The following is a 9,139-nucleotide window of genomic DNA, read 5'->3' on the forward strand; positions in this document are numbered from 1 at the left end:
CTTCAACAACTGTGTGGGTCTTTAAATTGGGTAAGACCATGGCTGGGTATCACCACCGAGGACCTGGCCCCCCTTTTCAATTTATCGGAAGGGGGAGAGGGGCCTAGTTCCCCACATACCCTCACCCCAGAGGCGCAGAAGGTGTTAGAAAAGGTGCAAACTTACATGTCTGCCACAGGCAGGCCCACTGCTACCAACCGGGCCTGCCCTTCCAATTCATCATTCTGGGAAAATTTCCATACGTCCACAGGATGATTTTCCAGTGGCACGACAAGATCAGGGAGGAGGACCAGGGCGCGAGGGACCCTCTCTTAATCATAGAGTGGGTTTTCCTCAGCCACCACCGGTCCAAAAGAATGACCTTGCCACAGGAGCTGATGGCTGACCTCATTCACAAAGCGCGACTGCGCATCAGGGAGTTGGCAGGGTGTGACTTTGGCATCATTCACATTCCAATCCAATTATCCATGGGCCAATTTACAAAAGCGATGTTAGAGCACTTACTCCATGAGAATGAGTCCCTGCAGTTTGCGTTGGACAGCTACACCGGTCAAATTTCAATTCATCGGCCGGCCCACAAAATTTTCAATTTGGATGTTCAATTCTCATTATCACTCAAAAGGGTCCAGAGTAGGCAACCCCTTAAAGCCTTGACAGTTTTCACAGATGCATCCGGAGCATCCCACAAGTCAGTAATGACTTGGAAGGATCCTCAGACTCAGCGGTGGGAGGCAGACATTTCCGAGGTGGAAGGATCACCTCAAGTAGCTGAGTTGGCCGCTGTCGTCAGGGCTTTTGAGAGGTTCCAGGAACCCTTCAATTTGGTTACAGATTCAGCATATGTAGCCGGTATAGTGTCCAGAGCTGAGAATGCAATACTGCAGGAGGTGCCTAACACCGTCCTATATGAGTTGCTCTCACGACTGATAGATCTTGTCTCCCACCGAGAGCAACAATTCTACGTGATGCATGTCAGGTCGCACACCGACATGCCGGGGTTCATTGTTGAGGGCAATCGGAGAGCTGATGCCCTGGCAGCCCCGGTACACATGGTGCCACTCCCTGACCGGTTCCAGCAAGCCAAGGTCAGCCATCAGACGTTCCACCAGAATGCGCCTGGTCTGGTCCGGCAATTCCAACTCACCCGTGACCAGGCCAAGGCCATTGTGGCCACATGTCCCCAGTGCCAAAACCATCAAATGCCTGCACTCAGTGCTGGGGCAAATCCCCAAGGGCTTCATAGCTGTGAGGTGTGGCAAATGGACGTCACAAAGATCCCAGAATTTGGTAGACTAAGGGATGTGCATGTATCGGTGGACACCTTTTCTGGCACCGTCTATGCCTCTGCCCACGCAGGGGAGAGGGCAAAGGATGTAATCAACCACCTCATCCATGCCTTCTCTGTGTTGGGAGTCCCTAAGGTTTTAAAAATGGACAATGCTCCCGTGTATGGATCCAAGGAGCTCAGGAGCTTCCTACAGCAATGGGGAGTGGAGCACATGACCGGCATCCCCCACTCCCCCACAGGTCAGGCCATAGTTGAGAGGACCCACCAGAGGCTGAAGAATATCCTCGAACACCAACGAGCAGCAATGAAGGCGGAGTCCCCTCATATCCAGCTGGCACAGGCATTGTTCATGCACAATTTTCTGAATTGTGCGTTTGAGAACCTGAACCCTCCCATCACCCGGCATTTCAAGACCAACCCTCAGCTGGAGCTGAAAGAGAAGCCCCCAGTCCTTATAAAAAACCCAGAGACCTGGTAATTGCAGGGACCGTACGAACTTATTTCTAGGGGGCAGGGGTATGCATGCATTGTGACTCCAACAGGGTTAAGATGGGTGCCTGCCAAGTGGGTGCGCCCCTACATCACCAAACCAGTCCAGGCCGTACCAATCAGACAAGTTGAGAACGTCTGCTGGAGAAGAAGGCGACGGACCAATTCAATTTAAGTTACCCCTTATTAATCTTCTCTTTTTACATTTATTTTACAGCCTCAGCCCGAGACCATCCTAAAAACATCATGGACCTCAAACACCTGGTCTTCCTGCTCTGCCTCACCATCCCCAGCTCTGCATGGATTGTTCCCCAGCTGACTAATAATGTCTGGAAGACGTTGGCATAAGCCCTTGGACAGGATAACATCTGCCTGTCCACCTCCTCCACTGCTGACCCTTTCCTATCCTGCCTTGTGAGGATCCCATATAAACTTAATGAGTTTCCCTTCACCTTCCCAAACCCTACAGCCTCTCCCAGCAGGAAAACCCGCTCCTTCACTGTCCGACAGCTAGATGCGTGGAGGAGTTGGGTCAAACTGCTCCCCCCAATGAAAGACAACCCCCAAGAGCTAGATTAACTCAGATCCTCCCCCGCGTATACCTCTATCCACTTTGATGTCACCCCTGACCCCCAGGCCCGGCCAGATATTGAGATCAAACAGTTTAATCAGGCGTATACCGCAAAAGAATGGTGCCAACGTGTGATCAAGATCCCTATGCTTTCCACCCCCGACAACCGACCCCATGCCCTTCCTAAAGGTACCTTCTTGATTTGCGGCACCCGGGCCTGGACTGGCATCCCCCCTCATCTTATTGGAGGCCCTTGTACTTTCAGACAGTTGAGCTTGTTTACCCCCAACCAGACCCAAACTGCGCATTGGCAAACACTTAATGAGACTTCCCGATTGGCCCGACCAAAGAGAGACACAGAACTCACTAATCTGGACGAAAATTGCAACTCTGAAATTATTCATTGGTCAAACCCAAAAGGCGTGGCCACCATTGCATTTTTACCATGGGTGGCCATTGCTCATGCCTTCAGAGAATTGGCAGGCCTGGAGTGCTGGGTGGTAAAACAAGCCAATGTTACGTCAACTGCGCTTGCTGGACTCCTATTAGATGAGGAGATAACAAGGCAGGCAACCCTCCAAAATCAGGCGGCCAACGATTTCCTCCGACCACTACATGATCATTCTTGTGAGGAGTTTGTGGGCTTGTGCTGCATGAATTTAACATCCAAGGCTGGGGATGTCCGAAAGGCAATCAACAAGATGCAGGATGGGATAAAAGACATCAAGAAGGAGACTGGGGATTGGTTGAGTGACTTAGTGGGGAATTGGGGCATCTCGGGCTGGGCCACCTCTATTATTCGTTCTGGTTTGTTAATTCTATTTTTTCTTATTTTAGCCCTCATTATTTTTGGGATTCTGAGACGGGTAGTGTCTGGCCTCATCACAAAGGTGTTAACCATCCACACCGCGAACCCAGCTGCCCTCTTCTCTGCCCAGGAGTCTGATGGGGATGAAGAAGACCAGCTAGTTCCAGAACCCGAAGAAGGACCCTGGATGGAGATGGCTCCCACCTGCCAGCCGTGGTTCGCTGACACCTATCCGGACTCGGAATTCCTACCGCGACCCGAATTTAGTTCATTTAAAAAATACTTTAAAGGACTCTTTCTTCAGTTTTTCGTTTTGTTTAAAATAAAGAAGGGGGAGTTGTTGGGTCGTGTTTTAAGTTCCCCCCATGTTATGGTTGTTCCCTCTTCCCCTCTTTATGTTAAATGGTCCATCCCTCCTTCTCCTCCTCCCCCTCCGCCTGTCAGTCTTCCCTTTCCCCTCCCATGTGATGTAACTTTATGCTGAGTCATTTCCCTGACCCCACCCTGGGGCTTGTCTGTCACCCTGAGGCCTCTCCCTCCTTTCCAGAACCTTCCAGCTAAGGCCTCGGGTGATGGGCTGATCCCCGGGGACCCCTCCCTCCTTCTCACCTCACTGGACACCCCTCCTGATTGTCATTCCCTTCACCACTCCCAGGTGGTTCCCTATTGGTTCACTATTGTTCCCTCCCTGTGTTGCCACCCCCTGTTATATACCCGTGCAAGCTGTTCTCAGTTGCCTTTTGGGGCGTACCCGATTCAAGTTGAGGTTAGTCTTGTGGACCAATAAACTTGGAGCTGTGATACCCCCAAAAGGACGACTCCCTCGTCTTTGTCAAGGTCGCCTAAGGTCCTTTACTGGTCTGGTGCATCTCAGCCTGCCGGTCACGTCCCTCTCCTGCAGTGGTCATAGGGAGTGGCTGTTGTTGTCAGCCGTGCCGAACACCTGAGCTGGCCGCAGACCAAAGAGGCACTACTAGCTGCACCTAATGTCCAACATTTATATACCCTAAATCAGAGATCTCTGAAAGCAGAGCAGGAGACACCTGATTTCCAGAGATGCCGGACTTTTCGGAGTTTTCACCAAATCAGCAGGACACTTAAGTTCATGTGATCTCTGAAAGTCAAGTCTACCTCAAATTAGATGTTGAACAATAGAAAAAGAAAAGCACTGTAAACCTCTCCAAATTTACCTATAAAAGGTTTTGCAGTAGAAAACAGCTTAAGTCACTGCATAAAAAGCTGCCAAATGACTAAAATCAACTGACCAAAAAAAGAGAAAAGCTTCCCTCTGGATAACATTCAGCCATAGCATTTTCAATTAACTCTTTCAGAACCCACCAACAAAACAAGTTGGTGAGTTAATTTGCATGCAGGAAGTTTTAATATAGTAATATTCCTTTGAGCAAGGTAGCCAGGGTGTGCAATGCAGAACTTTCTCAGCATGCAGAGTCCAACTGCCCAGAATACCATCTCTTTCAATTTCCTAAATACTACATCTAGTCCTTTTCACACACTTGCCTAAAAGTTCCCTGTTGCTCCCTGAGGTTCTCAGTTAATAGACATATCAGTGTAATCTGAGTGACACTGTTACCCAACACAGATGGGTTCTCTTGGGGATATTGGCCGAGTGAGTATGGCACTAAACGATAGGTACAATTAAAACTTTGTTTTCTTAACAGGATGTTATAATTGATATAGAAGAGAATTTCTTATTAGAATGGCACAGGATTTCTACAAGCAGAGTCAACATAGTATAATCTGTAACTAGCATGGTAAGGAATTTATAATACAATTTAACTTATAATTTCTAATCACCTGAACTCTGCAGCTCAGGTCAGATCCCAATCCATGGATTCTTGTGTCAGTATTACAATCAAAATCTCGAGGGGCTGGGGAACCAGAAGTTGCAGGGGCTGTCTGGGAAGGCACAGCAGGGCTTGGCAGCCAGGACCACCCAGCCACCACAGCCAGGTCAGCCCAGGATATCAGAAACCTCCCTGGGGACAACAAAGAGCAGGCTGGGACATGGGACCAGGGTGGAGCTGGCTTGGCCACCAGGCACTCACATAATGTGAATGTGAGTTTGCACATGTATACCAAGCTACTAAGATGTAGGTATGCTCAGATCTAAATCTGTGCCTAGCCTATATAAACCATGCCCAGGTAACATAAGGGCTAAAAAGAAGTAATTTCCTTTGTAAACCTACCTTTTTTTCTTTTTTTTTCTTTTTTTTTTTTAATTAGGGAAATGAAATTAAAAACATAATTTATTTTCTATAATGCAGCTTACAAAATGCATATTTTTGATTATGCTGTAAGATAGACAGGAAAGTTCGCTATTCTAATTGCTGCCACTGCTTAGGTATTCAGACTGAAGATTTTGAGGCACACTATGATCAAAAGCAATGCCTGGTGGTGTCAAAGGAGAGATTATCCCATGTTTCAGTTGGCTTCAGATAAAGACCATCTTTGTTTACTGACCTACACTGTAAAAAGATTTGAAGTAACAGACATATAATATGAATTCAAATTAATGTTATTTAAAACATCATTGTATACAGCAAACTGCATCTGGTGCTAACAGAGCAATGGTTCAGCTACAAAATTGCTAAGTTAAATTCTCATCAAAATCTTGTGTCTGAATGTATTTTGTGTCTATCACTGTATTATCTTCTTTGTTTAAATCCACTTCTCATCACAGATCTATGATTCCAAGCTCCATCTAAAAATATAAGTCTTGTGCAGCCTTTACTTTGGAATTCTTAGGAAGTAGAGCTGTTTGAAAGTTCTTAAAACAATATATTCAAAAGAAATTTTTTTTTTTTTTTGGTGAGGCTGATTTTTTTGATTTTTCTCCTCCTGCTCCCAAGAGTGATCTGCAAAATTGAGATATTTTATCTAGAATTAAAAATACTTTAGAGAGAATATTAATTTTAAGGTAGAATATCAGTGCCTCTTTTGAGAAGCTTCCTACTCATTTTTCATCTTCATAAATGCTCAACCACCTTGTAAAACTGTTCTGAAAAGTGTACTTTTTTGTGATGATGATGATGATTAATAGAAATGAGAACAGGTTTGCCCCTTTTTCCAAAAAGATCCTAAACTGCTCTCCTACTCAAGCAGGTTCCTACTCCTGGATCTTACATAAGGATCCACATTTTGGATACAGAAAATTAGAAGTTCACTTCCTCATTTCTTGTATAGACACGTAAACAAAAATATTGAATATTCCCACTATTTTTTTGTCAATGTATGTTATTTGAAGCTATATCTCTTTTACCAAAATACTACTTTGGTCAAAAGAAGTGGGGATACATGTAAATATAAATGGTCTTTTTGTAGACTGTGACTATTAAGTAACCTCAAAACCTTTTTCTGCTGATGACTGTGATAGTTAAACATGTTCTGTCCTCCAGAAATTTCTGCAACATAGGTTTTATTTTCATCAAAATATTTCAGAATACCGAAGTATTCTAATAGGAAATTACATTCTGGATAAATTTATCTCCCTAAGGAGCACATCAGTTCCCATTTCAGCAAAGACACAAGCACATGAATCACAGGTATGAAATCCTTCTGCCTTCAGTCTACTCCTAAGCTCACAAGACATGGGATCCCTGCACTTTTCATGCTGCCTTTATAACATGTTGTAGACCCAGAAAGATCTGTTAGCACAGGATCATTCCACTCTCCCTCCTCTGTTCTGTCATTTACTCACACTGGAAACTAGAGTTTCTCAATTTAGGAGTGAGGAGTAGTGGAGAAAGCTGTGGGAAGAACTGGGGCATATCTGACCCTGTTGGAATCATGCTCTTCCCAGCCTTCATTCTGGATTCATTGCTGAACTCTATGGATGCCTTGAGGGCATTGAAGGGCTGCAGTTCAGTTCAGTTCAACAGTGATGTGGGAAATGGATTTGTAGAGACAAAGCCCAAGTTCTGGACCATGGCAAGTGAGGACCTGAGAGAGATTGTTTTACAAAGACAGAACTGATCAAAAAGCTTTTTCTTTCATGTCTCAAAAAGAAATAAAACTGAAGTAAGGGAAGTGGAAGTGGAAAAGACAGAAAAGTAAGAAATGATGTGTCAGTGAATGATAGGAGAGGTTACAGAAAGCGGGCAGAGGCAATCACCCGGATCAGCAGCCAAAGGTCTGAGGAACTATCAATGTAGAAGTGTATCCAGTAGTGTGCAGTAAAGCAAGAAATGCCCATTTTCACTGCAGTTAATTTATCAAACAAATATCTCTCAATATAATTTGACATCAGTCTTACTTCTCTAAATGTGTATAAATGCATAACTTATTTCATGGGATCATTAATGATCACAGCAGTGAACAGCTGTCTGGTTACAAATTTACTGTAATGCTTAAACGCCTACATACTGGAATTCCTTTTTTTCTGGGTTGTTTGGGTTTTTTTTTTGTTGTTGTTGTTTTTTTTGTTTTGTTTTGGTTTTTTTTTTTGTGGTTTCTTTGTTTTTGTTTTTGTTTTTTGGGTTTTTTTTTTAATAATCAAGGAACTGAAAAGAGAAATAAATATTGTGCTCTTTCATTAACTTGATCTTGAAGAATTGACTTACCAGTGATCCTTGCATCATATTTCAACAGCTAGTAAGTCTTACAACACTTAAAATATTTTAAAAATCCCAAACAAACAAAAACCAGAAAGACTAATTATTTTGCAGTCAAACCTGACACAGTGCATAATAGATAATACTGTTTCACCAACTTCCTTTGCAGTTCTTTTTCTCTTAGAACTGGCATCTTTTGTGGAACATAAGAGTGTTTACAAAAGACAAAATGTTCTGCGAACTGAAAAGAACTCAGCAAAAGTGACTCTAGGAAAGGTAAAATAAGAATACCTAATTGTATTTAAACATGCAGATGTATTTTTGCATAAAACTGTGCTGCCTCTTAATTCTTCTTTTAAAAAATACATGGGCATTTGACATATGTTAATACAAGAAAATAATTCTTATTCCAGGGGTTATTTGTTTTGAGTAAACCTTAGCCAGAAGGTATTTCTGAGGCCAATCATGAAAGCAGAATTTTTAAATACTTACAGGTTGTTATTTCTAATACGAAAATCCACAGCTAGTAATTTTTATTAAGAGAATACGTATAAAGAATAAAATCTCCATTTCTAAGAGCTTGGGTAAGCACAATTCTTTGCTCATTCATATGCTGAGTGCAGACTGCAAGTCAGTATTTAGCAGGGCTGCAGCAGGCAGTGCATGCCTGACCACACTCTCCTATTTTTTCACCCTTCTAATAGCATTGGAGAGTCAAAAAAGCAGTGAAAAGAGAAGGGCATGTATTGAGGAATTTGTTATGCAGGATGCACTCAGGCTTCACGCCATTTAGCTGTAGAGATGAGCCCTAACCCAACAGTTCTCTCTGTGCACTGCTGTATTTACAGGATTGCAAACTGAGAGCAGAATTGAGCCGAGGAATCTTTTTTCAGAATCATGGGGCTTTTTGTCTGTAGGAAGGCAAGCTGATGCTGTTAAGAGGCAGAAACTGTTAAGAGATCTGGGTTCATAATTAAAGATTTCTGATGTAACTCTTTCAAATTAGTTATGAACTCTCATTTTTCACTGTTGATACCAAGGATGATAAGAGGAATGCTCATCTTATTCAGCTGAAGTGTTTAATCTTCCATAACTGTGATGTGCTTGGAGGTGGCAGTACTGAATGTCACAAGAAACAGCTATGAGGAACTAGCATTATGTACTTTGATTGAAGATAGTCAGATACCTGAACTGAAAAACTGAAAAAAAAAATTTAAAGTAACCTTAGAACAGATCAATTGTTCCGCTGCAGTGTGATCTCTCAGTGCAGAATTATGCTGAAGTTAGCTTTGTAAAAGCTTTGGTAGAGGTAACTTAAGAGCTATTTTTCAGCCAGCTACATCAGACAGTGAGTGTTTATTTTCTATTTATTTAATTGCCCATTTCAGCTGAGGAGTAGTTTGTTCTTCTTC

The sequence above is a fragment of the Taeniopygia guttata genome, chromosome 3 (assembly GCF_048771995.1).
Source record: "Taeniopygia guttata chromosome 3, bTaeGut7.mat, whole genome shotgun sequence".
Taxonomy (NCBI): domain Eukaryota; kingdom Metazoa; phylum Chordata; class Aves; order Passeriformes; family Estrildidae; genus Taeniopygia; species Taeniopygia guttata.